The sequence below is a fragment of the Hordeum vulgare genome, chromosome 1H, assembly GCF_904849725.1.
Source record: "Hordeum vulgare subsp. vulgare chromosome 1H, MorexV3_pseudomolecules_assembly, whole genome shotgun sequence".
NCBI classification, from domain to species: Eukaryota; Viridiplantae; Streptophyta; class Magnoliopsida; order Poales; family Poaceae; genus Hordeum; species Hordeum vulgare.
Genome location: NC_058518.1, coordinates 444306023 through 444331596, shown reverse-complemented (window position 1 = coordinate 444331596; position 25574 = coordinate 444306023). Strand labels below are relative to the sequence as shown.

The following is a 25574-nucleotide window of genomic DNA, read 5'->3' as shown; positions in this document are numbered from 1 at the left end:
ACTGGATTGATACCTTGGTTCTCAACAAACGGAGGGAAATACTTATCTACTTTGTTGCAACACCCTTTCCCCTTCAAGGCAAAACCAACACAAGCTCAAGAAGTAGCAGCCACGTCGGGCGTGTCAGCATGCACTGTGGCCACGAGAGCCTCTGTGCCAGGTGTCCGGTCTTGTCATTGTACGTTGATAAGGACGGATCGGACAACCGTTGGCCCACTGGCTACTGTTGGGGCCAGCCGGACGGGACGGCTGTCACCAGTCGGTTGGCAACATAACGAACGGACGGGCCGGCCACAGCCAACCAGCCCCCAAATTTCTTGGAGAAGGGTTTCCTCGGCTTTGTTACACCTAGGGGGCATTACCCCATCAAATGGAGTCTAACGCCACTGCTCCATGGATGGAGGAGGAGCGCAGAACTTGAAGTGCTTGGTGAAGCCATCCTCTCAAAATCTTCCTCGTACACGAGAATGGTCAATGTCTTCCATGACCTTTTGCCTGTCTCATGGTGCATGAAGGTATTCTTGGTCGATAGGTTTCGAATTCTGTTGATGTCAGACACAAGATTTTGTATTTTCCTTTCATGAACAGAGACAAGAAGCTATCTTTCAATCATAACACGAGCCTGCTAGGTGGTGGCGTTCTTCGCATAGTAGGAGTGGCACTTGGATAAGGGCTTCTAAATGCACCAGTAAGTTTTGCCTTTGCTGGATCACAAGGAATTAGCAGCCCTTCATCATTGGCAGTGCTACATGTTCCTTCCACAATGGAATTCTCGCCCTTTGAAGGATAGATATATTCGTGGATGACTTCAACTTCTGGCAGGAAGACAAAATGATTGCGAGTAGTTGGTAGGTACAATGTATTATCCCTTCGCTTTATGAAGTGCATGATCCATGGTGCATAGATCTTTGGTTCAAAGAGGACCATGCCAGATGCTACTAGTCGGCTCAAGAATAAATCTTGAAAATTGAAGCGTATGCCATAGACAATGGTGTAGATCGTTGCCTTCATAGCACCAACGAGTTTTCTTGAAGATGAATGCTCTTTGATCGTCTAGAAAGTGTTGCGAAGAATATGCTAGATAGTCTTCGATAAGGACTGAAGATCTTCAACAAAGAACAATGTGGGAAAGGGAGTATCTGGTGCCATTGGCTTCATGAGCGTAATCATTTCAGTCATATTGGGCTCAGGAAACTCGAATATGCTTTGTGTGGCTTCAGCATAGGATCATGACTTAGGATTAAATTCTTCGCTAGATGCAGCAAGAGGTGTGTCGGCAAAGGGTTCAGTTGCAGGAGCCTTGATGTGCTCATCCCTGATCATGAAATCCATGGCCCATATCTTCAGATCCCCGCCACACCGAGAAATGTGGAAAGTTGCATAAAATTGAAGAATAAGTTCTTCATTCCAATCTTCCCTGTCGAGGACAAAGGGAAGCGGTCCAACATCACAAAGACAATCCAATGCCGCTCAAAGCAAGGAAGTCCACTCATGGCATTAAGACAAAGTCGCGTGTGAGTGAAGATCCTATTTTGGCCATATAGTACACATGTATAATAGTTTCTCTATTGAGCACTCCAGAAACGGATCAGACTGGATCTTATGATTTCTGTATGGATTTATGTCACAGACGAAGAAGGTGTTGTTCAGTCTGAAGCCATTGACACTAAAGAAAAGAGAACGTGATGGGAGTTGTTGACGAATACTTGGGAGTCTTGGTATTGGGTTCAGGACTCTGGGACGCCTATGGATGTTGAATTCATATTGGGGTCCCATCCTTGGTGGAGGAACTAACGTGGGCTAGTTGGTTGGCACCATCTCTCCTTCACGATTACGAGCCATGACAATGTTATCTTCGTTATTATGAGCCGATGGCATGACACGGGCAGGAGGACCATCAAGTTATGTAGCATTAGCTTCTCCAACTCTGTATTTAGGCGGAGCCATAGTGCTTGTAGAAGCAATGTCTTCAACAACTTTGGCTTCGATTTCAGGCTGCTCGCTTGACACATATGCAGCCATTGAAGTATCCACGACTATTGCGGTCGAGTCAGCATGAACTTCCTCTCATATACTTGTCATTTAGGAGACTGGGGGCCTATTGCCTTTATGAAAACTTTTGAAAGGCAACTCATGTTCATAAGTTTCAATCTCCATTTCTTCGAAAGGAGACTGTGATGACTCAAGCAATGGAGTTGAAACTGTCAATGGAGGAGTTCAAGGAAGTACTTCATGCGGGGATGAGTTCATATTGTAGGCGATGAACCAATATCCACTTGTTCTCTCACTTCTCACAGTGGAGATTATACCACATGTGTGTCAAGTTGAGGCACGAGTTCATGTTCATGTTCCACATTGTATTCGTGGATGTTATCATCACGAACAATGTCTTCACCTGCCGTGGTGTCGACAGCCTGAATATTTTCAACATCAAGAGCAATATTAGGAGCCTCTGCGGTAGCAGACTCATGAAGAATGATTTGTCGCTCAACATTTTCTCATGTTGGAGGGCAGGTGGAGTTGCAGATGGAACTTGAGGGGGCACTTGGGCCGAGCTCGAAGACTTTGTCTTCTTTGTCTTCAACTTCTTTACTCGTTGGGCTTTAGCACCTTGCACATGTTTCCATTTTCTGGCTTCAGCCTCGGCATTCTTTGTTTTCGTGCTGGGCACAGCAGAGGAAGGAGGAGGTGTTCTGGAGCTAGAGTAGCCAGGTGGAGACAATGCTCGGCATTTCTTGCCTTGTGTTTGCAAGCTAGCTTGAAGACTTTGAAACTTGCGTTTACTTTTGAAAAATTCGTGGGTCAAGAGCAGGTTGGCCAAGTACCTTTCGTTTTACCTGTTGGGGAACGTCGCATGGGAAACAAAAATTTTCCTACGCGCACGAAGACCTATCATGGTGATGTCCATCTATGAAAGGGGATATGTGATCTACGTACCCTTGTAGACCGTACAGCAGAAGCGTTAGTGAACGCGGTTGATGTAGTGGAACGTCCTCACGTCCCTCGATCCGCCCCGCGAACCGTCCCGCGATCAGTTCCACGATCTAGTGCCGAACGGACGGCACCTCCGCGTTCAGCACACGTACAGCTCGACGATGATCTCGGCCTTCTTGATCCAGCAAGAGAGATTGAGAGGTAGAAGAGTTCTCCGGCAGCGTGACGGCGCTCCGGAGGTTGGTGGTGATCTTATCTCAGCAGGGCTCCGCCCGAGCTCCGCAGAAACGCGATCTACAGGAAAAACCGTGGAGGTATGTGGTCGGGCTGCCGTGGAAAAAACGTCTCAAATCAGCCCTAAAACCTCCGTATATATAGGTGGGAGAGGGGGGGCCTTGCCTTGGGGCTCATGGAGCCCCAAGGGGGTCGGCCGAGCCAAGGGGGGAAGGTCTCCCCCCCAAACCGAGTCCTACTTGGTTTGGTGGGTGGAGTCCTTCTTTCCTTTCCCACCTCCTTCTTTTTTTTCTTTTCTCTTTGATTTTCTTCCTATGGCGCATAGGGCCTTCTTGGGCTGTCCCACCAGCCCACTAAGGGCTGGTGTGCCACCCCCAAGGCCAATGGGCTTCCCCGGGGTGGGTTGCCCCCCCCCCCCCGGTGAACTCCCGGAACCCATTCGTCATTCCCGGTACATTCCCGGTAACTCCGAAAACTTTACGGTAATCAAATGAGGTCATCCTATATATCAATCTTCGTTTCCCGACCATTCTAGAAACCCTTGTGATGTCTGTGATCTCATCCGGGACTCCGAACAACATTCGGTAACCAACCATATAACTCAAATACGCATAAAACAACGTCGAACCTTAAGTGTGCAGACCGTGCGGGTTCGAGAACTATGTAGACATGACCCGAGAGACTCCTCGGTCAATATCAAATAGCGGGACCTGGATGCCCATATTGGATCCTACATATTCTACAAAGATCTTATCGTTTGAACCTCAGTGCCAAGGATTCATATAATCCCGTATGTCATTCCCTTTGTCCTTCGGTATGTTACTTGCCCGAGAATCGATCGTCAATATTCGCATACCTATTTCAATCTCGTTTACCAGCAAGTCTCTTTACTCGTTCCGTAATACCAGATCCCGCAACTTACACTAAGTTACATTGCTTGCAAGGCTTGTGTGTGATGTTGTATTACCGAGTGGGCCCCGAGATACCTCTCCGTCACACGGAGTGACAAATCCCAGTCTCGATCCAAACTAACTCAACTATCACCTTCGGAGATACCTGTAGAGCATCTTTATAGTCACCCAGTTACGTTGCGACGTTTCATACACATAACGCATCCCTCCGCTGTCAGTGAGTTATATGATCTCATGGTCATAGGAACAAATACTTGACACGCAGAAAACAGTAGCAACAAAATGACACCATCAACATGCTACGTCTATTAGTTTGGGTCTAGTCCATCACATGATTCTCCTAATGATGTGATCCCGTTATCGAGTAACAACACTTGCCTATGGCCAGGAAACCTTGGCCATCTTTGATCAACGAGCTAGTCAACTAGAGGCTTACTAGGGACAGTGTTTTGTCTATGTATCCACACAAGTATTGTGTTTCCAATCAATACAATTATAGCATGGATAATAAACGATTATCATGAACAAAGAAATATAATAATAACTAATTTATTATTGCCTCTAGGGCATATTTCCAACATTACCATCTCATTGTGTGCTTGAACCATCTTCTCAAACTTGTTCTTTACATGCACAAGGGAGGCTTCAATAACTTCATGACGCCTTTGAAACTCAGCCTTCAGATCTGCCATCATCTTCTCATAGCCTTGAATTTGCGAAGGTGTGAGCTTGTGAACATTCTTTTTGGAGAGCACTTTATCATGGTGAATCCTCTTGCCCTCTTGAGCAAGAGATATCTCTTCATTCACCAATCCTTGGAAGGTGACACTAAGCCCAATAGGAGGCCGAAGGGCATCGATGGTAAGTGAGGGATCAACCAACTATTCATCAATGAAATGGTTGAGGATATCTGCATCAAAGAGTTGCAAGTCATCAAGACGTTTGGCATCTTATTCCTTTTGCTGGATATGCTTCACAAGGTCCTCATCATAAAATTTAGCATCACAAAGGTCAATGATGTTATCACCATCCATCAAGGTGATGGATGGCTTTGGTCCATGGGCAGCAGCTTGATTTCTCTTCACCCTAGGAGAGTTTCATGATTCATGCTCAATTTGTACGCTTGTTTCAGCGGGTTCAGTAGGCCTGGATCGTGAAGACTTTGGTATTGTTGCGGTTGTCTTTGAAGCCCTTGAGTCCTTATTATTTGAAGTCTCTTTTTCCTAAGTGGCTTAGAATTAGAGATAGGAGCTTCATCATCAGCATCTTCAGCTGCAGCTTCCCTATTGTCACCATGCTGAGCCTCATGCTCAAGATAGGCTTCATTACTTTCCCTAGTTTTTATAACATTGGGTTCGGCTTGGCGTGTGCATCAGGCCTTGGAGCAGCTCGACCATAGTCGAAGTTAATCCCATGACTTTTCTTGTATTGAGTTGCAGAAGCCTCTGCAATGAGATATTTGGATTCAAAGATAGCATCATCATGTCACCATATGATGCTAGTAGGATCAGGATTTTCGGGCTTGGCTGGCCTGACCATACTTGGGTATAAGCCAATCCTCATGGCATCGACTTGTGTATTTGGATGAAGATTTATGTAGACAATGTCGGTCCATGGTGCCCGCACTGCATACTTTTCAGCATACTCCACGGTTACAAAGCGGTGATAGAACCATTCGTCATCCCAATATATTAGGATCCATTGGACCCGTTGATAGCTCTTTTCTGGATCAGACTTTTATCTTTCATACAGTTCAACTAGAAGATCTTGAGCAGTATCTAGATGTCCCAAACGTCCAACCTTCTTAGGTGCATGATCCTTGGCCATTATCTTTGGCTTGGGAAATGGCTTCACAAAGGTATAGAAAGGTTAACTAACTTCAGGTGAGACCACATGTATCTGCAAATGGTTTGCGAATGAATTCGGACTATGAGATCCAAGTGATTCTACCGCGGATATGTACATGTGAAAGAATTGGGGATGCGGGGGGGGGGGGATATGTGAGGTCATATGCATTGTCAGAAAATTTTGATGATAAAAACATTGTTCGGATATAATGACCTCATATCACGATGAAATTCACTTTTGCATAGGATAAGTTGGTTTCCAGACTTGTGCAAATTGGAGAAATCGCACAAATGAGGAATCAAACCATATTTCAACATAAGTCAAATCACTTAGCAAGTTATGAGATAGATGTATGAGTGTTGTCGAAAATAATGTGGAAAAATAGCAGTCAAAGATATTTGAAAATTTTACGGATCAAACAAGTGGTAAAAATCAGATTTTATTTACCACTACGAAGAGCTAGAAGAACATCTCGACGACGCGGAGAAGCTGAGCGGTTCAATCTGCCACACCCTAACTTGGTGGTGGCACACAGCTACGGTGACGGTGGAGCAAAGACAATCGTGGTTGGCGTGAGTACGAAGACGAAAGGGTCGAGAGAGTCAAGCGCTTCTCCTCCAACAACGATGGAATCCAGCGGTGGTGCTAGCTTTTGGGAGCTCAAAAGCGAAGGCGAGAGAGATGGGAACGTTAAAAATGAGCCAGGGGTCGAGTATTTATAGGGGGTGAGAAGTGGAACATACCGAAATATTTGCACGGATATGCCCCTCACACTTCGGTTTAGTGGGACGCATGACAAGCATGCACCACGTATGACATCCCACAACCTCCGAACTATAGCGACGAGCGCGGGAACTATTGCGGTAAGGGCGGTAAAAAAGATAAGATTGAAATTTTAAGCATTTGGTTGAGTTTGTGTTCGTCAACACAGTTGTTGTGAAGACAATCAACACATGTCAACTAGAATGCATATGACTTGAGTGAACAATTTTAGGAGAGATAAGCATACATGAGATATTGGGGTCCGATCACATTTTCCTAGATAAAATTCTAAGACATTGATAAAGGCAAGATGTTGTAGAGGACAAAACTCCATAATATTTATATGATATATTCAAGTGACAAATGTCACAAACTCGAAGTCAAGAAAAAAAAAGATTCAATTTCAAAGGTAGACATTGTTCCTTGAAGACATGAGCAAAAGTTGCGAAGATAAAGCAATGTCTTTAAAAGGGGGCAGTGGCATTACCCAACGCATAAGAATGTTAGACCCACACACGACGCACAATTATCATGGCGCTCTAAAGCCATACTTTTCGTTAATGTATTCACACCGAGAGTGTACATCTTCGTGAGTTGAAGAACTACGCTACTTTGTGTGTTGTGCATCAAAGTTATCAAAGTGCATAAGTGTTAGGATGTGTGTCCATTCACAACATATTTGAGGATTCTAACATATTTAGCTTACACCACAACTTGAAAAACCTCTTCTCATCCAAAAGCTTCGTGAAGATATCACTCAGTTGCTCTTCTATCTTCACGTGCTCGATGATGATGTCTCCCTTCAACAGAATATCACGAAGGAAATGGTGGTGAATCTAAATGTGCTTTGTCTTAGAGTGTTGTACTAGGTTGTGGGAAATCATGATGGCACTCTCATTGTCACAGTAGAGTGGTACTTTCTTCTTGTTAATGTTGTAGTCCTAAAGGGTCTGCTTCATCCAAACAAGCTGAGTACAACAAGCACCATTATCAATGTATTCGACTTCAGAAGTGGAGAGTGATACGCGGTTCTGTTTCTTGGAAGACCAACATACAAGTTATCGACCCATATATAGACTTGCGACCAAATCTGTCTCGAACAAAATCAGAATCTGAGTGGCTAATGAGATGAAACTTTTAGCCCTTTCAATACCATAACCATAGCGTTGGTGTGTTAGCCAAATGTCGAATAATTCGCTTCACTACGAGGTGATGCGATTCATTCGGTGCCGCTTGGAATCTGGCACACATGCAAATGCTAAGCATTATATCTGGCTGATATCTACTACCTAACTTTATTCTTGTAGATGTTGTTTGGCCTCCAAGTCTAGAGTTTTGTAGGACATCAACAAATTTCCCTCAAGTGGATGACCTAAGGTTTATCAATCCTTGGAGGTGTAGGATGAAGATGGTCGCTCTCAAACAGCCATGCAATAAAATAAAATAAAATCTCTTGTTTCCCCAACACACCCAATACAATGGTAAATTGTATCGGTGCACTAGTTCGGCGAAGGGATGTGATACAAGTGTAGTATGGGTAGTTGAAATATATTTTTATAATCTGAATAAATAAGAACACGATGTTAAAAGTAGTAAACAGAGATAAAAATGGTATATTCGTCCTTAGAAATAAGGCCTAGGGTTCATACTTTCACTAGTGCGATCTCTCGGCGATGCTAACATAGTAGAATCATATGATCATCCCTCAACGTGCAACAAAGAATCACTGCAATTCATAAGTAGCAGAGAACATAAGATGAAATTATTGTAGGTAGTAGAACCACCTCAAAGTTATCCATTCCGATCGATCTATTGGGCTATTCTTATAGGTGTCACAAACATCCCTAGAGTTCGTACTAAAATAACAACAATGATACATTTTAATAAACCCTAATGTCACCAAGATACTCCAATGTGACCACAATTATCAATGGGTTAATTATTCAACATGCATCAAACAACTTCAGATTCATCATATTCGATCCAACACAAAGAACTTCAAAGAGTACGCCAATATTTCTATGGGAGAAAGTAGGATGAAAACGTGCTATGAACCCTATGCATAGATCCCCAAGGTCACCAGAATTCGCAAGTTGTTGCCATAACATATATCAAGTGAATCAATAGAATAGCCCATTATTACCACACGTATCTACATGCAAGACATACATCAAGTGTTCTGAAACCCCAAAATATTCAATCCAATATAATGAGGTCTCAAAGGGAAAGATTCAATTCATTACAACAAGATGGGAAGGAAAGAACACCATTGATCCAACTATATTAACAAAGCCCACGATACATCAAGATCACGCCATCTCAAGAACAGGAGAGAGTGATACAGATTAAACACATAGCTACTGTTACATACCCTTAGCCCGTGGGTGAACTACTCCCTCCTCGTCATGGCCTTCGCGGGGATGATGAAGCTGGCCACCGATGATGATTTCCCCCTCCGGCAGGGTACCAGAAATGCTCTAGATGAGTTTTCTTCGATACAAAGAGTTGATGCGGCGGAGCAGAAGTACTTGGTTAACTTTCTGACTTTATAAGAATTTTTAGAGTTGGAGTCACGTCAACCAAAACCACGTGGGCCCCACAAGCTATCAGGGTGCGTCTAGGGGGATGGCGTGCCTTGTTGGCTTGTGGCCCGCATGTGGCTCCCATCCGATGATTTTTGCTCCATTATTTCTTATTTTTCTTAGAAAATATCATAAAAATGTTTGGGGCGACCCCGATAACTTTTATTTTCCGCACAAAAACAACACCATGATAATTCTGCTGAAATCAACGTCAATCCGGGTTAGTTCTAAATAAATCACATGAAAACCAGATAAAAGTATTGTAAACATAGGAAACTATGGCATGAATACTTCATAAATTAGAAATATGTTGGAGGTATCAGCATCCCCAAGCTTAATTCCTACTCGTCCTCGAGTAGGTAAATGATAAAAGAAATAGTTTATGAAGTTTGAATGCTAGCATAGTGAATTGTTTTGATCGTTGATAATTTAATCACTTTTCTAGAATCAGACCCAACAACTTTTTCTCGTATAAGTCATCATGATAGAGTAGAAATCAATTCACATGTCATGGTTCAAACAATGCATTCTCTTGAAAGTTAACAACATATGTTCATAGTCATCAAACAATTTCAATGCATCATCAAGTCTAAGTAAGAGCTCCACATACTCAATTATCATATAGTCTTCTAAGATTGCTACTACTCAAAGTATATTTTTAGAACAAACAACATCCATCTAACACAAAGAACGATAGGGGTTAATGTTTTGCCTCCCTATGTACTTATCATGAAGATAATTATTGACAATAATGAATCTATATGTGTTTGGATCTGACCCCACCACATTGTGCTTTCTAACTAATAGATTGAGGTTGGAATAAGAAGTTGAATCGAAATGAAAACTAAATAACATAAAAGTAAATACATTGTGCCTTTGTAGAGGGAAGCAAGAATTTACAAAGGTGCTAGAGCTCATTGTTTATAACATAGATGAATATGTTTTGGGTGGTGTGTCTTTCCCATCGATGTTACACCAAGGTATTTCAATATATTCCACGCTAATCATATTGTTGGAGGTTCCCGAACATAATTAAAATTTTACTCCCCCTCAACCATTCAAACACTTTCCATGGCTAACCGTATCCACGGGTGCCCTCAAAACAATCAACTTTCTAGGGCAGTTCTTGTTTATTTATTTATGAATTTATGCAGGACTGGGCATCCTTTTTACTAGCCTCTCTTGTGCAAAGACAAGTGAATAAACACCTCATCGTGAGAGTGACCCTCTTAGCATGGAAGATATTAACCACACCGATCTCTCCATGAGCGGTACGCGCACACAAAATGGATATTTATTCGAAACATTTTAGAGGTGGCCCACGCAAATTTACTTGGAATGGCAATGAAATACCATATATAGGTAGGTATGGTGGACTCTAATGGAAGAAACTTGGCTCAAAGATTTGGATGCACAGGTAGTATCTCTACTTACTACAAAGTTTTGGCTAACAAAAGGTTCTAAACAAGCACCACAAGTTGGAGGATCCATAACAATATAACTTCCATGCAAATATACGCAAATGTACCCATCATGTTGTCTTCCTTTTCCAACTTCAGTTATTTGATCAAGGTTGAAAACAATTAATGGGTATTAATAATCATAAACGATGTCCAAGATAATATATTTATATGTGAAAGGTCTCTTTCTTATACTAATTATTCATTAATTGCTTGTATGACCAATATTGTGATTTTCAAACTTCAATAGATTTTTATTTCTAAACAAAATGTGAAACGATTACTAAGATTAAAGCACATTTATAATTTCATATTTATGATACTTCATTCATTAACAATGCACTCTTAGGATATAAATGAAGCACAAGAGTAAACATCAAACTACTCTCAAAAGATATACGTGACGAACAATGAGTAGTAACATAATTTGGTAGCTATGTGAGGACCCTCTCTCAATAAAAAAAATCATATCTAAATTTTTAATTCAAATGGCAAACTAAAAAATGCACTCCAAGAAAACCACATGTCATGTGGACAAATAAAAGCTTATGCTCAACATAGTCTAACCGATATATATTGACGGAGAGAGGTGGGATGCATAGCATCCGCAAGCTTAGATGCTTGAAACTTCTTCTAATATTGAATTTGGGTGCCATGGGAATCCCAAAGCTTGAGCTTTCTTCTCCCTTTCGATCCTCTCATATCCCGTTTCACCTAAGTCTCAAAAACTTCATCCACACAAAACTTGAAAAGAACTAGTGAGATCGGTTAGTACACATAAGGATAAATCAACACTTCATGTACTGTCAAGAAAAGTTGCATAATAATATTGAAACATTAGGTACTGTATGCTATCATTTCCAAAATATATATATATATATATATATATATCAATATAAGCCATGAAAACTCTAGGATGTGTAAATAACAAAACTATGACAACAATATGCCCAAACAAAATAGTGTGTTGCAATTAACTTAAACTGTATACTTATATACCTCCAAAAATTATTAAAATTTAGGACATGTAAACCATTTGTATGGAAGTACTGTGTAAGAATTTTAGAAACTTTCTACATTCCAGTCAAATCCTAAAATCCAAATAGTACAACAATTTTTTTTGTTTCTGTACAACACACATCACACATGCAATTCAAGCATTCTCAAGGCAATTCTTGGAACTTTTTATTGGAAAACATGATTATAAATAATATATAACATAGAAAAACAAAATGAAATGATGCACCAAGAAAAACACATATCATGTGACAAATAAAGATATAGCTCCAAGTAAGATATATCGATAGTGGTGAAGACGAAAGAGGGGATGCCTTCCGGGGCATCCCCAAGCTTAGACGCTTGATTCTTCCTTGGATATTACCTTGGGGGTTGCTTGGGTATCCCCAATATTAGGTTCTTGCTTCTCCTTATTCTCCTCATATTGCTTTCTCATGCAAAATTTGAAACCTTTAATCACACAAAATTTAACGAAACATTGTGAGATGGGTTAGTGTAATAAAGATAGACCATTCACTTAGGAACAATCAAGACAAGTGTAACACCCTGGATTTTCCCATTTCTTTTTCCTTTGATTTTCGTCTGGTTTTGCTTTTCTGTGGCTTGATAGTCTTGGAACCCAAAGGGAGCACCCTTGATTTCTCTTCCCTAGTGGCTTGCCAACCTCCAAACCATCCCAAGACCTTGTCATTTTCACCTTGAGCCAATCCCAATAATCTTTTCCCTGGAAATATTCCTTTTTTATTTTAAAAGAATAACCCTGTTGCCTTGGGTTGTGAAGCAACACACATTTCTATCCTTCCAAAAATTCCCAAACAATTCTCATACATTTCTTAAGTCATATATTCCTCAGATATGACAAAATCCTTCCTCCAAACCATCCCAAGACCTTGTCATTTTCACCTTGAGCCAATCCCAATAATCTTTTACCTGAAAATATTCCTTTTTCTTTTAAAGGAATAACCCTATTGTCATGCGTTGTGAAGCAACCCACATTTTTATCCTTCCAAAAATTCCCAAATAATTCTCATAAATTTCTTGAGTCATATATTCCTCAGATATGACAAAATCCTTCCTTGCCATGTTCAAAAATATTCCTCAATAATTCCTTTTCTGATTCTACCCCATCTGCCAAGTTGTGAAGCAAGTACCCTTTATATGTCCATGGTTGCTATCAAAATTTGTGGGCAATATTTCCTATACATATCATTGCCTCATGCAAAATTTCAACTCCATTTGGCTAGAAATATTTCTTGGCAAATTTCCAAAGTTTGTGACCAAGAGGAAGCTTTCTGAAGCAAATTCTAATAAGTGTATTCAAATGAGTTTAAACTTTGCCATCATCTCAATATACTCAAATAATGACTCTCCACCATATTTGAGCATCACTCCTTCAACCATGTGACCATAGCATCAAATCTTTTTCTCTTGTTATTATTTTAGATTGTGAAGCAACTATGCTTTATGTTTCTCCATAAATTATGAAATTTTACCAGGTCATTCTCCTATCTATAAAATATCCCTCAACCAAATTTGAGCTCATTTTATCTAGCCAATTATTCCGAGTAAATTCCCTAAGATTCTGTCCAATGGGATACTGTGTAAAGGAAGTACCATTTCGTTTATCCAGATGGTATGAAATTTATACAGTGTCTTCCTAACACTAAATAATTCATCTCATCCAAATTTCAGCCCTACCAAAGCTAGTATGTGAGTGCCACATCAAAATCTTTGTTCTCGACCAGATTAGTCAGTTTCATAGCAACCCTATTAAATCTTGGTCATGTGCTTCTCAAATTTCATAGGATTGTAGTCCTTCCTACCCTAAACTTCCCAGACATGATGCTTTGCCCTTATCTCTTCTCTGTTGATCATAGTGATAGGGAAAAGTTTGCTACAACAAACTTGAAGTGACCATTGCAATCTCTCCAGCTGCCCATTTGCTGATATTTCTCTTCCACGCTGCCATAGGGAGCAAGGACTTCACCATAGACAAGGTGTGCCAGCCTCTCTTGTTCTCTCAGAGCCAGTGCACGCGGTGACAACGCCTTTGGCATGCCAAAAGCATGCTTTGTGCAGTGGAGCCCTCGGCCTCATGAGTTTCTTCTCTCCCTCCAGCTATAGTCATGTCTAGCAGCTCCCCCTAGTCATCCCCTTCCTCCTGGAGCCCTCTTCCCCTCTGGATTCTTCCTCAGCGTGTCGCGACAAGCTCCACCCTATTCCACCAGTGACCGCAGTTGTCTTCTTCCTCCCCAAGCCCTCTCGAAGCCCAGCTGGCCTCCCCTGCTCCTCTGTGAGTCTTCTAGACTCCGCAAACGGCGAGCCACGCAATCCCTAGAGCTCCAGTAAGGTGATAAGGTCGCCACGGCGGCCGAGCCCATCTGCTCGCCATCGGGCCCCTATTTATAGCCCTCCCTGAGCCCTTTGAGCTCACCCCGAGCCTCCCCTCTCTCCTCTACCCCTTCCCAGTATCCTGCCTCAGCCCCGGAGCCTCTCCTCGCCCTCCCTTACCGCCATGGCCACCGCCGAGCCCCTCCTAAATTGGAGCAACCCAAGCTCGTCCCCTTCCTCCTGACCTCACCAGAGGGACCGCGAAGGTCTGGCGACCCTCTCCTGCCTCTCAGCCCCATCTTCGACGCATTGTGGCGACGTGTCCGAGCTCCTCCCGAGCCGTCGTCCGCCGTGGGTCTCGCCGTCGTTGTTCTACACCCATTCGGCACTAGTGCTATGCGGGAACGGGTGCGGCTCGGTCCCAAGAGCTCGTCTATGGCCGAAGCACGGCAAATGATGGCCGGAGCCACCGGGGGTCATTGCCGGCGTCGAGCCCTCCTCTGCCGTCGCGAGGAAGAAGAAGGAGGAGCGGAGGAGAGAGAAGAGCGACGCGACAGTTGGGCCCCGACCCCACCTATCGGAGAGAGAGAGCCTGACAACGAGGATAAGTTGAGGCGCCAACCGAAGAGTACGTTTTGCCCTCTGCGAAACGTATTCCTTCAAAGGCGCCACTGGCTGTTCTCTCAGGGACCCACTTGCAGATAGTTTAATTGCAGATTAGTCCCTGGTTGAAAAACTCTTATATCTTTTTATCCATAACTCTCATTCCTGTGATTCCAAAGCCCATGTCTTCATCTCGTAGAGACCGTAAAGATGGTACCATTTTCACTATGTGCTCACACAGTGGAAATTACCATGTTGCCCTTGCCCGTAAACAGCTCCTCCGAGAGAGAACTATTTTCGACAATTCCTTCCGCGAGCTTTTCGCACTTTCTCCCGGTGGTTCCTTCAAACGAGTCAAGCCACAACTCTCATTTGCTTAATTGCATTGCAATATCATGGTTTAATTAACTATTTTAAACACAAGTATATCTATTTATAGTCTGGAATTGGAGTAGGCAATGTTTGAATAGACGACTACTATGATGAGTAAGGGATTGTTAGTGACTAGTGTCTAACACACTAGTCGATGCCAAGATGTTGAGATTACTGTCTATGATTACTTGGGGTTTCATCCGACAGTTTATGGATATGGATCAACGGTAGTGGCTTGATATTATTGGTTACTGGATTACTGTGATATCGGAGTGTCACTTATGATAGAGATATTACTCAGGGATAAGATACCTAGTTGGTTGATCGGGAGTCACCTGTCCGAGATTATCCGTGGAACCACATTTGCCAGTATGGAATGGCCTTGATTTGGTCTAATCGCGTGTTCTTTTATCGGTACCACCAAAGAGGAAAGGTTATGCGCGCGTGCTACCCTGGCCCGGTAGGCGGCGATAACCTTGTGAGCCCAGTTGAGTTGGTTGGGCCCGTCCCCATTTGGGACAGTTTAGTTTGGCCACGACGGTGGCAGGTGTCATGAGGACATAGAGGCCACCCAGAGCAGGACTCCGAGGGAGGATGAATGCCGGTGGTGCAATGAAAGAGTCACGGGTTAGACAAGTTTTGTTGGGGCAACGCTGGTCCACCCGAATGGGATCACGAGGTCAGTGCTCCATGATGTGGGTAAAGTGTGCAACATCTGCAGAGTGTCAAGTCTATTCGAATAGTTGCGTCCGCGGTATTGGACAGCCCGTCCAGACCTCAGTAGGTGGTCAACCGTAACTATGATATTAATTATGGAAGCATTTGTCTGAGTATGATAGCTGTTGGGCATCATGCCGATCATAAGTCTTGAGGACATTCGCTGAAGGTTCTGAGTAAGATCACAAGAATTGGTATCACCAGAGTACGGTGAGAGTAGCCTGGTCTAGTTATTTTTTCAACTACCCCCTTTAGGCCTCGTTCGGCTCTGGTCGTTTCTCACACCCAATACGCTTGGGGATTGGAGGGGATTTGGTGATCCCCTCCCCTCCACCAAATCCCCTCAATTCCCCAATAATCCCCCACCCTAGACCTTGTTTGGTACTAGAGTTTTCAGATAACTGCTGATAAGGTTTAAAACTAATATATCTAACCAGAAGGTGCATCATCAAAAAAATAAAATAATAGACACCAAATGACATAACTTAGCAGACATCAAGGGGCATAAAATAACTGATGATAAGGTTTGGAACACACACCAAATGACATAAAATAGCAGACATCAAGGGGCATCATCAAAGATCCGAGGTCGACAATTTATTGAAACATCATGTCATCATCAACAACAAACTGACTCCTCGGAGAAATGAAACATTCCATTTGTGCAACAAGTAGGCATTGAAAATGGAAAGCGACTCCCAAATAAGGTCAACCTAGTTTGCTTTATTTTACATGAAATAAGATCAGCACGAGGCTCAAAACGGGTGGTGGTAAAATGCCAGTTTATGAGATTAATCACTTTCTGGCAGATCTAAGGGGCTAACACCGACTGCGCTTTTCTTCATTGGGTGCTTGTTGCCAGTGCAACGATCTCATAGCTGCAGGCTGTGGAACCAAACAAAACAAACAGCAGTCAGTGTAACTGTCAAGTAGATCACCCATAATCAGAAAGCATATGTTTTTTATCTGCATACACATCGATACACGATAACAAAATCATCCTTTTATGCATATGTTTTTGATCCATGAGTACACTGAACATGGATGGATGGCTTGATTAATGAAGAGGACGACGGGTTGTTATTTTATCATAGAACAATGAACATGCAGTGCTGAACAATGAACCTATTTTTTGTACTACCACCACTGCTCTTGTACATTTGACCACGTCGAGGCGTGAACGTCGCATCAACCTAGGCCAACCTACTCACTGGCCGATGCGTTTGAACATGACATATCAAGTCAACCTATAGGCCAGCCTACTCACTGGCCGATGCGATTGAACAGGTTCCTACCTTATCTTTTCTTACATTATTTTGTGGTTTATACTTCCTTCCTAGCACTAAACATTCCAGATTTATTGTAAATGTAACTGACACAAACGATTTTCTTTTTTTTTGAAATGATACGGTCAGGTACAGATTTTTACAAACTGTAACTTATAGTTGCAGCAATAAAAGCATCATTGTTTGCAAGTTTTATCACGAAAGAACCTACATTCGACTCTATCATAGAATTATATAACAAGGAAGTTATGTGTGCAAGTTTTATCAACTATCACAGAATTATAACAAGGAAGAGATGTAATATACCATCAACTATCACAGAATTATATAACAAGGAAGTTATGTCTCCTACCTGTCTTGAACATACCTCATGGGGACATTTGGCTCCGAAGCCACATAACAGCAGTATCTTTATCATCATCAGCGGCATTGATGAAAATCTCATGCTTTGCAGCATCCTTGGACGTTGAATGCTTTTATCTTCTCGATGTGGGTCACATCCTCCATTGTTTTCAACACATCCATGCACTTGGTGATAGAAAATTCATGTAATTTTGTTGCATCTGCCCTTTCATTGGCCAAATATGTAGCTTCATCATCTACTTGCCTTTTCTTCAACTCTATATACTTCTCTAATGCTCCAGCAATCACATCTCCACTGGTCTTGCGCTTCTCCTTCTTGGGCTTCTTTTGGGGCATCTTTCCTGAACCAGCCATTGTACGACCCACTTCTTCACTTGGATCGACATCGTCCTTCCTATGTGCAACATCCATTTGATCTAGAATTTGCAAGTCATCTTCATCATTTTGCACTTGATTCATCATCTCCAAGTCATCACTTTCTATTACTTCCTCAACCTCTATTTCATCTTCAAAGTCTTCGTCAATTTGTGATGGTTGTGCAATTGATGTGAAATTGTAGGTACCCTCAGTTGTATGCCGTGCAAAATGCATGTAAGTAACCAAACAATAGGCAGAGTTAAGAGTTAAGAGAAAGCAACAAAAGTTCGTAAACTTACCATCATAGAGTTCTCCTAGCGAGTCAAAGAGAGGAAAAGATTTCTTCTTGAATTTCCCGATACTTGGATATGACTACAAAGAACCAGAGTAATAGATGAGTATTAGCATGGTATAAAATTGTAACCATATCGAAGGGTGGAATTAAAGAACTTACAATCATCAGATTGTCCCAAAGGTCGGTGTCAGCTTCGAAAATACATATTTTGTCATCCCAGCCAACACCGCTTTGCTTTCGGGATTCTTTTAACATCCTATATTCTCTTTTGAGGTCCTTCTACTTTTCTTGAATTTGAGACTTCGAGAACTTCACATGTTTGTGTTTTGCATGGAATTTTGTCACCATCAAGTTCCAAGTTTCCTTGCTCCATCCATTTTGCCCTCGATGGTAAGGAGTATCGTGCTCCATAAGTATCTCCACCAGACCTTTTTCAAGTCCCAAACTCCATTATGCTCTTTGTTTCACAACTACACAAGCCAATTAAAGCACAAGTTCTGTTGGCTAACTATCTTCAATTAAAATACTATTGGTCTTATAATGACAAAAAAAGAATACCTTTTGGAGAACTCTTTTTGTTAACCTTTGGAGAATCCATTTTAACACCAAGATGTCCTTTCTTTCTTAATAACGTGGCAGCCTGTGCCAAGTTGAATTTGGGAGATCCTTTTGCGTACATATCTGTTGAGATAAAAAAAAACACAAACGAAAGACACTTAATCATCTGAATTAGAAAAAGACAATTACATCCACAAACTTACAAAGTGTTAGTTATGTGGGAAATCATTCCACATTTGCATTGCAATTTCATCTCGCAAAGCATTGCCTTGGGTGTTATTCCCTTGGTAGTTATCATTATCATTGGGTAAATTGACAAAATCAGCCAGAGGTATGTTATCTGGTTGGTTTTCAAGCCATTCCTCATCACCAGCATGCAATTTGATAATTTTATGAAAGATTGCGGTAGCTGCTGGAATCCGAGCTTGGTTCCTAATTGAATGTAATGTCCCGACATTGAGAATCAGGAATCGCTTCTTAAGAACTCCTAGGGTCCTTTCTACATGATTTCACAACAAAGCATGTCGAAGATTGTATAATTCTTTGTGGTTTTGTGGACGATGGTGCCCATGCCCAAATTCATTCAAGTGATATCTCACACCCCGATACGGTGCAAGGAAGGATGTGGTGTTTGCGTAACCACCATCGACGAGGTAAAACTTTCCATCGGGTACTTTAAATCCAGAGTTCATTGCAGATCGAATAACCCTAGCATCTGTTGCAGACCCCTCCCATCCACATGATATAAATGTGATCTTCAAGTCAAAATCACATGCAATCATTACGTTTTGGCTTAGGGTGCCCTTTCTATTCCGAAATGGTGCAACACTCTCAGGCGCAATGGTAATAGGAACATGGGATCCATCGATAGCACCTATACAATTCTATAAAAAATAGATTTGCTAATTAACTTTTGAGATTTTAATGGAGAAAGGTAAAGAATTTTTTAAGTGTCAAGATAAGAACCTTGAAGTATGGATAGAATCATTCATCGGTAGCAATTACTGTTTGTGGTTCGTCAATGCGTGGAGGCTCCACAAAGAGAGTACATAGGGCAGGGATGATATCAAAGAACTCGTTGATGTACTCATGAAAGTGTTGGGGAACGTCGCATGGGAAACAAAAAATTTCCTACGCGCACGAAGACCTATCATGGTGATGTCCATCTACGAGAGGGGATGAGTGATCTACGTACCCTTGTAGATCGTACAGCAGAAGCGTTAGTGAACGCGGTTGATGTAGTGGAACGTCCTCACGTCCCTCGATCCGCCCCGCGAACAATCCCGCGATCAATCCCACGATATAGTACCGAACGGACGACACCTCCGCGTTCAGCACACGTACAGCTCGACGATGATCTCGGCCTTCTTGATCGAGCAAGAGAGACGGAGAGGTAGAAGAGTTCTCCGGCAGCGTGACGGCGCTCCGGAGGTTGGTGATGACCTTGTCTCAGCAGGGCTCCGCCCGAGCTCCGTAGAAACGCGATCTAGAGGAAAAACCGTGGAGGTATGTGGTGGGGCTGCCGTGGAAAAGTCGTCTCAAATCAGCCCTAAAACCTCCGTATATATAGGTGGGAGGGAGAGGACCTTGCCTTGGGGCTCAAGAAGCCCCAAGGGGGTCGACCGAGTCCAAGGGGGAAGGCTCCCCCCCAAACCGAGTTGGACTTGGTTTGGTGGGTGGGAGTCCTTGCGTCCCTTCCCACCTCCTCTTTTTTTCTTTTCTCTTTGATTGTCTTTCCTAGGCGCATAGGGCCCTTTTGGGCTGCCCCAGCAGCCCACTAAGGGCTGATGCGCCACCCTCAAGGCCTATGGGCTTCCCCGGGGTGGGTTCCCCCCCCGGTGAACTCCCGGAACCCATTCGTCATTCCCGGTACATTCCCGGTAACTCCGAAAACCTTCCGGTAATCAAATGAGGTCATCCTATATATCAATCTTCGTTTCCGGACCATTCCGGAAACCCTCGTGACGTCCGTGATCTCATCCGGGACTCCAAACAACATTCAGTAACCAACCATATAACTCAAATACGCATAAAACAACATCGAGCCTTTAGTGTGCAGACCCTGCGGGTTCGAGAACTATGTAGACATGACCCGAGAGACTCCTCGGTCAATATCCAATAGCGGGACCTGGATGCCCATATTGGATCCTACATATTCTACGAAGATCTTATCGTTTGAACCTCAGTGCCAAGGATTCATATAATCCTGTATGTCATTCCCTTTGTCCTTCGGTATGTTACTTGCCCGAGATTCGATCGTCAGTATCCGCATACCTATTTCAATCTCGTTTACCGGCAAGTCTCTTTACTCGTTCGGTAATACAAGATCCCGCAACTTACACTAAGTCACATTGCTTGCAAGGCTTGTGTGTGATGTTGTATTACTGAGTGGGCCCCGAGATACCTCTCCGTCACACGGAGTGACAAATCCCAGTCTTGATCCATACTAACTCAACTAACACCTTTGGAGATACCTGTAGAGCATCTTTATAGTCACCCAGTTACGTTGCGACGTTTGATACACACAAAGCATTCCTCCGGTGTCAGTGAGTTATATGATCTCATGGTCATAGGAATAAATACTTGACACGCAGAAAACAGTAGCAACAAAATGACACGATCAACATGCTACGTCTATTAGTTTGGGTCTAGTCCATCACATGATTCTCCTAATGATGTGATCCCGTTATAAAGTGACAACACTTGCCTATGGCCAGGAAACCTTGACCATCTTTGATCAACGAGCTAGTCAACTAGAGGCTTACTAGGGACAGTGTTTTGTCTATGTATCCACACAAGTATTGTGTTTCCAATCAATACAATTATAGCATGGATAATAAATGATTATCATGAACTAAGAAATATAATAATAACTAATTTATTATTGCCTCTATGGCATATTTCCAACAGTCTCCCACTTGCACTAGAGTCAATAATCTAGTTCACATCACCATGTGATTCCAACGAATCCAACACCCATATAGTTATGGGGTCTAATCACGTCTTGCTCGTGAGAGAGGTTTTAGTCAACGGTTCTGAAACTTTCAGATCCGTGCGTTCTTTACAAATCTTTATGTCATCTTATAGATGCTGCTACTACGTGCTATTCGGAAATGCTCCAAATATCTACTCTACTATACGAATCCGTTTCACTACTCATAGTTATTTGGATTAGTGTCAAAGCTTGCATTGACGTAACCCTTTACGACAAACTCTTTAACCACCTCCATAATCGAGAAAAATTCCTTAGTCCATTAGTTACTAAGGATAAATTTTGACCGCTGCTAGTGATTCAATCATGGATCACTCTCTGTACCTCTCAACATACTTTGAGTCAAGGCACACATCAGGTGCGGTACACAGCATGGCATACTTTAGATTCTACGGCTAAGGCATAGAAGACGACCTTCGTCTATTCTCTTTATTCTGCCGTGGTCGGGTTTTGAGTCTTACTCAAATTCACACTTCACAACGCAACCAAGAACGACTTCTTTGCTGATCTATTTTGAACTCTTTCAAAAACTTGTCAAGGCATGCATCTTGTTGAAACTTCTATTAAGCGCTTTCGATCTATCTCCATAGATCTTTGATGCTCAACATTCAAGTAGCGTAATCCAGGTACTCCTTTGAAAACTTCTTTCAAACAACCTTGTATGCTTTACAGAAATTCTACATTACTTCTGATCCACAATATGTCAACCACATATACCTATCAGAAATTCTATAGTGCTCCCACTCACTTCTTTGGAAATACAAGTTTCTCATAAACCTTGTACAGACCCAAAATCTTTGATCATCTCATCAAAGTGTATATTCCAACTCCGAGATGCTTGCACTAGTCCATTGAAGGATCACTGGAGCTTGCATACTTGCTAGTATCTTTAGGATCGACAAAACCTTCTGGTTGTATCACATACAATGTTTGCTCAAGGAAACCGTCGAGAAAACAATGTTTTGACATCCTACGTGCAATATTTCATAAATAATGCATCAACAACTAACATAATTCTAACAGACCTTTAGCATCGCTACGAGTGAGAAAGGCTCATCATAGTCAACTGTTTGATCTTGTCGTAACATCTTTGCGACAAGTCGAGCTTTTCTTAATAGTGACTTATCACCATCATCGTCTGTCTTCTTTTAAAGATCCATTTTTACTCAATAGTCCTATGACCATCAAGTAGTTCTACCAAAGTCTACACTTTGTTTTACACATGGATCCTCTCTCGGATTTCATGGCTTCTAGCCATTTGTCGGAATCTGGGCCCACCATCGCTTTCTCCATAACTCGTAGGTTCACTGTTGCTCAACAACATGACCTCCAAGACAGGGTTACCGTACTACTCTGCAGCAGTACGCGACCTTGTCGACCTACGAGGTTTGTTGTAACTTGATTCGAAGCTCAATGATCATCATCATCAGCTTCCACTTCAATTGGTGTAGGCGCCACATGAACAACTTCCTGTGCCCTGCTACACACTGGTTGAAGTGATGGTTCAGTAACCTCATCAAGTTCTACTACCCTCCCACTCAATTCTTTCGAGAGAAACCTTTCCTCGAGAAAGGATCCATTTCTAGAAACAAACACTTTGCTTTGGGATCTGAGATAGGAGATGTACCCCAACTGTTTTGGATATCCTATGAAGATGCATTTATCCGCTTTGGGTTCGAGCTTATCAGACTGAAACTTTTTCACATAAGTGTCGAAACCCCAAACTTTCAAGAAACGACAGTTTAGATTTCTCTAAACCTCAGTCTATACTGTGTCATCTCAACGGAAATACGCGGTGCCCTATTTAAAGGGAGTGCGGTTGTCTCTAATGCATAACCCATAAACGATAGTGGTAATTCGATAAGAGACATCATAGTATGCACCATACCAAATAGTGGGTGGCTATGACGTTCAGACACATCATCACACTATGATGTTCCAGGTGGCATGAACTGCGAAACAATTTCCACATTGTCTTAACTGCGTACCAAAACTCGTAACTCAGATATTCATTTTCATGATCATATCGTAGACAGTTTATCCTCTTGTTACGACGAACTTCACTCTGAAACGGAATTGAACTTTTCAACATTTCAGACTTGTGATTCATTAAGTAAATACTCCTGTATCTACTCAAATCGTCAGTGAAGTAAGAACATAATGATATCCACTGCGTGCCTCAGCACCCATTGGTCTGCATACATCAAAATGTATCACTTCCAATAAGTTACTATCTTATTTCATCTCAATGAAAACAAGGCCTTGCTCATGTGGTATGATTTGCATGTCACTAGTGATTCGAAATCATGTGAGTACAAAGATCCATCAGCATGGAGCCTCTTCATGCAATTTATACTAACATGACTCAAGCGGCAGTGCCACAAGTAAGTGGTACTATCATCATCAACTTGTATCTTTTGGCACCAATATCATGAACATGTGTAACACTACGATCGAGATTCAATAAACCATTGAAGGTGATTATTCAAGAAAATAGAGTAACCATTATTCTCTTTAAATGAATAATCGTATTGCAATAAACAAGATCCAATCATGTTCATGCTTAACGCAAGCACCAAATAACAATTATTTAGGTTTAACACCAATCCCGATGGTAGAGGGAGCGTGCGACGTTTGATCATATCAACCTTGGAAACACTTCCAACACGTATCGTCAGGTCGCCTTTAGCTAGTCTCCGTTTATGCCGTAGCTTACATTTCTTGTTACTAATCACTTAGCAACCGAACCGGTATCCAATACCCTCATGCTACTAGGAGTACTAGTAAAGTACACATCAACATCATGTATATCAAATACACTTCTTTCGACTTTTGCAAGCCTTCTTATCTACCAAGTATCTAGAGTTGCTCTGCCTCAGTGACTGTTCCCCTCATTATAGAAGCACTTAGTCTCGGGTTTGGGTTTAATCTTGGGTCTCTTCATTAGTAAAGCAACTGTTTTGCCGTTTCACGAAGTATCCCTTCTAGCCCTTGCCTTTCTTGAAACTTAGTGGTTTTACAAACCATCAACTATTGATGCTCCTTCTTGATTTCTACTTTCGCAGTGTCAAACATCGCGAATCGCTCAAGGATCATTGTATGTATCCTTGATATGCTATAGTTCATCACGAAGCTCTCACAGCTTGGTGGCAGTGACTTTGGAGAACTATCACTATCTCATCTGGAAGATTAACTCCCACTTGATTCAAGCGATTGTCGTACTCAGACAATCTGAGCACATGCTCAACGATTGAGCCTTTCTCCTTTACTTTGAGGACAAAGAATCTTGTCGGAGGTCTCGTACTTCTTAACAAGGGCACAAGCATGAAATCACAATTTCATCTCTTTAGAACATCACTTATGTTCCGTGACGTTTTACAACGTTTTCAGCGCCTTGCTTCTAAGCCATTAAGTATTTTTGTACTGAACTATCGTGTAGTCATCAGAAACGTGTATGTCGGATGTTCACAGCATCCACAGACGACGCTCGAGGTGCAGCACACCGAGTGGTGCATTAAGGACATAAGCCTTCTGTGTAGCAACGAGGACAATCCTCGGTTTTACAGACTCAGTCTGCAAAGTTTGCTACTATCAACTTTCAACTAAATTTTCTCTAGGAACATATAAAAACAGTAGAGCTATAGCGCAAGCAACATCGTAATTCGCAAAGACTATTAGACTATGTTCATGACAATTAGTTCAATTAATCATATTACTTAAGAACTCCCACTCAAAAAGTACATCTCTCTAGTCATTTGAGTGGTACATGATCCAAATCCACTATCTCAAGTCCGATCATCACGTGAGTCGAGAATAGTTTCAGTGGTAAGCATCTCTAGGCTAATCATATCAACCATACGATTCATGCTCGACCATTCGGTCTCATGTGTTCCGAGGCCATGTCTGCACATGCTAGGCTCGTCAAGCTTAACCCGAGTGTCCCGCGTGCGCA

At 42.2% G+C, this 25574-nt stretch overlaps 1 long non-coding RNA gene across 1 annotated transcript; it reads right to left on the bottom strand.

The window, feature by feature from the left end:
* Positions 1-16474: 16474 nt before the first annotated feature.
* Positions 16475-17510, bottom strand: LOC123413411. The gene is made up of 2 exons (XR_006613747.1): positions 17425-17510; positions 16475-16656 (listed from the first exon to the last, which is right to left on the bottom strand). It is a non-coding gene; the product is annotated as an uncharacterized LOC123413411 (long non-coding RNA).
* Between the last annotated feature and the right edge of the window lie 8064 nt (positions 17511-25574).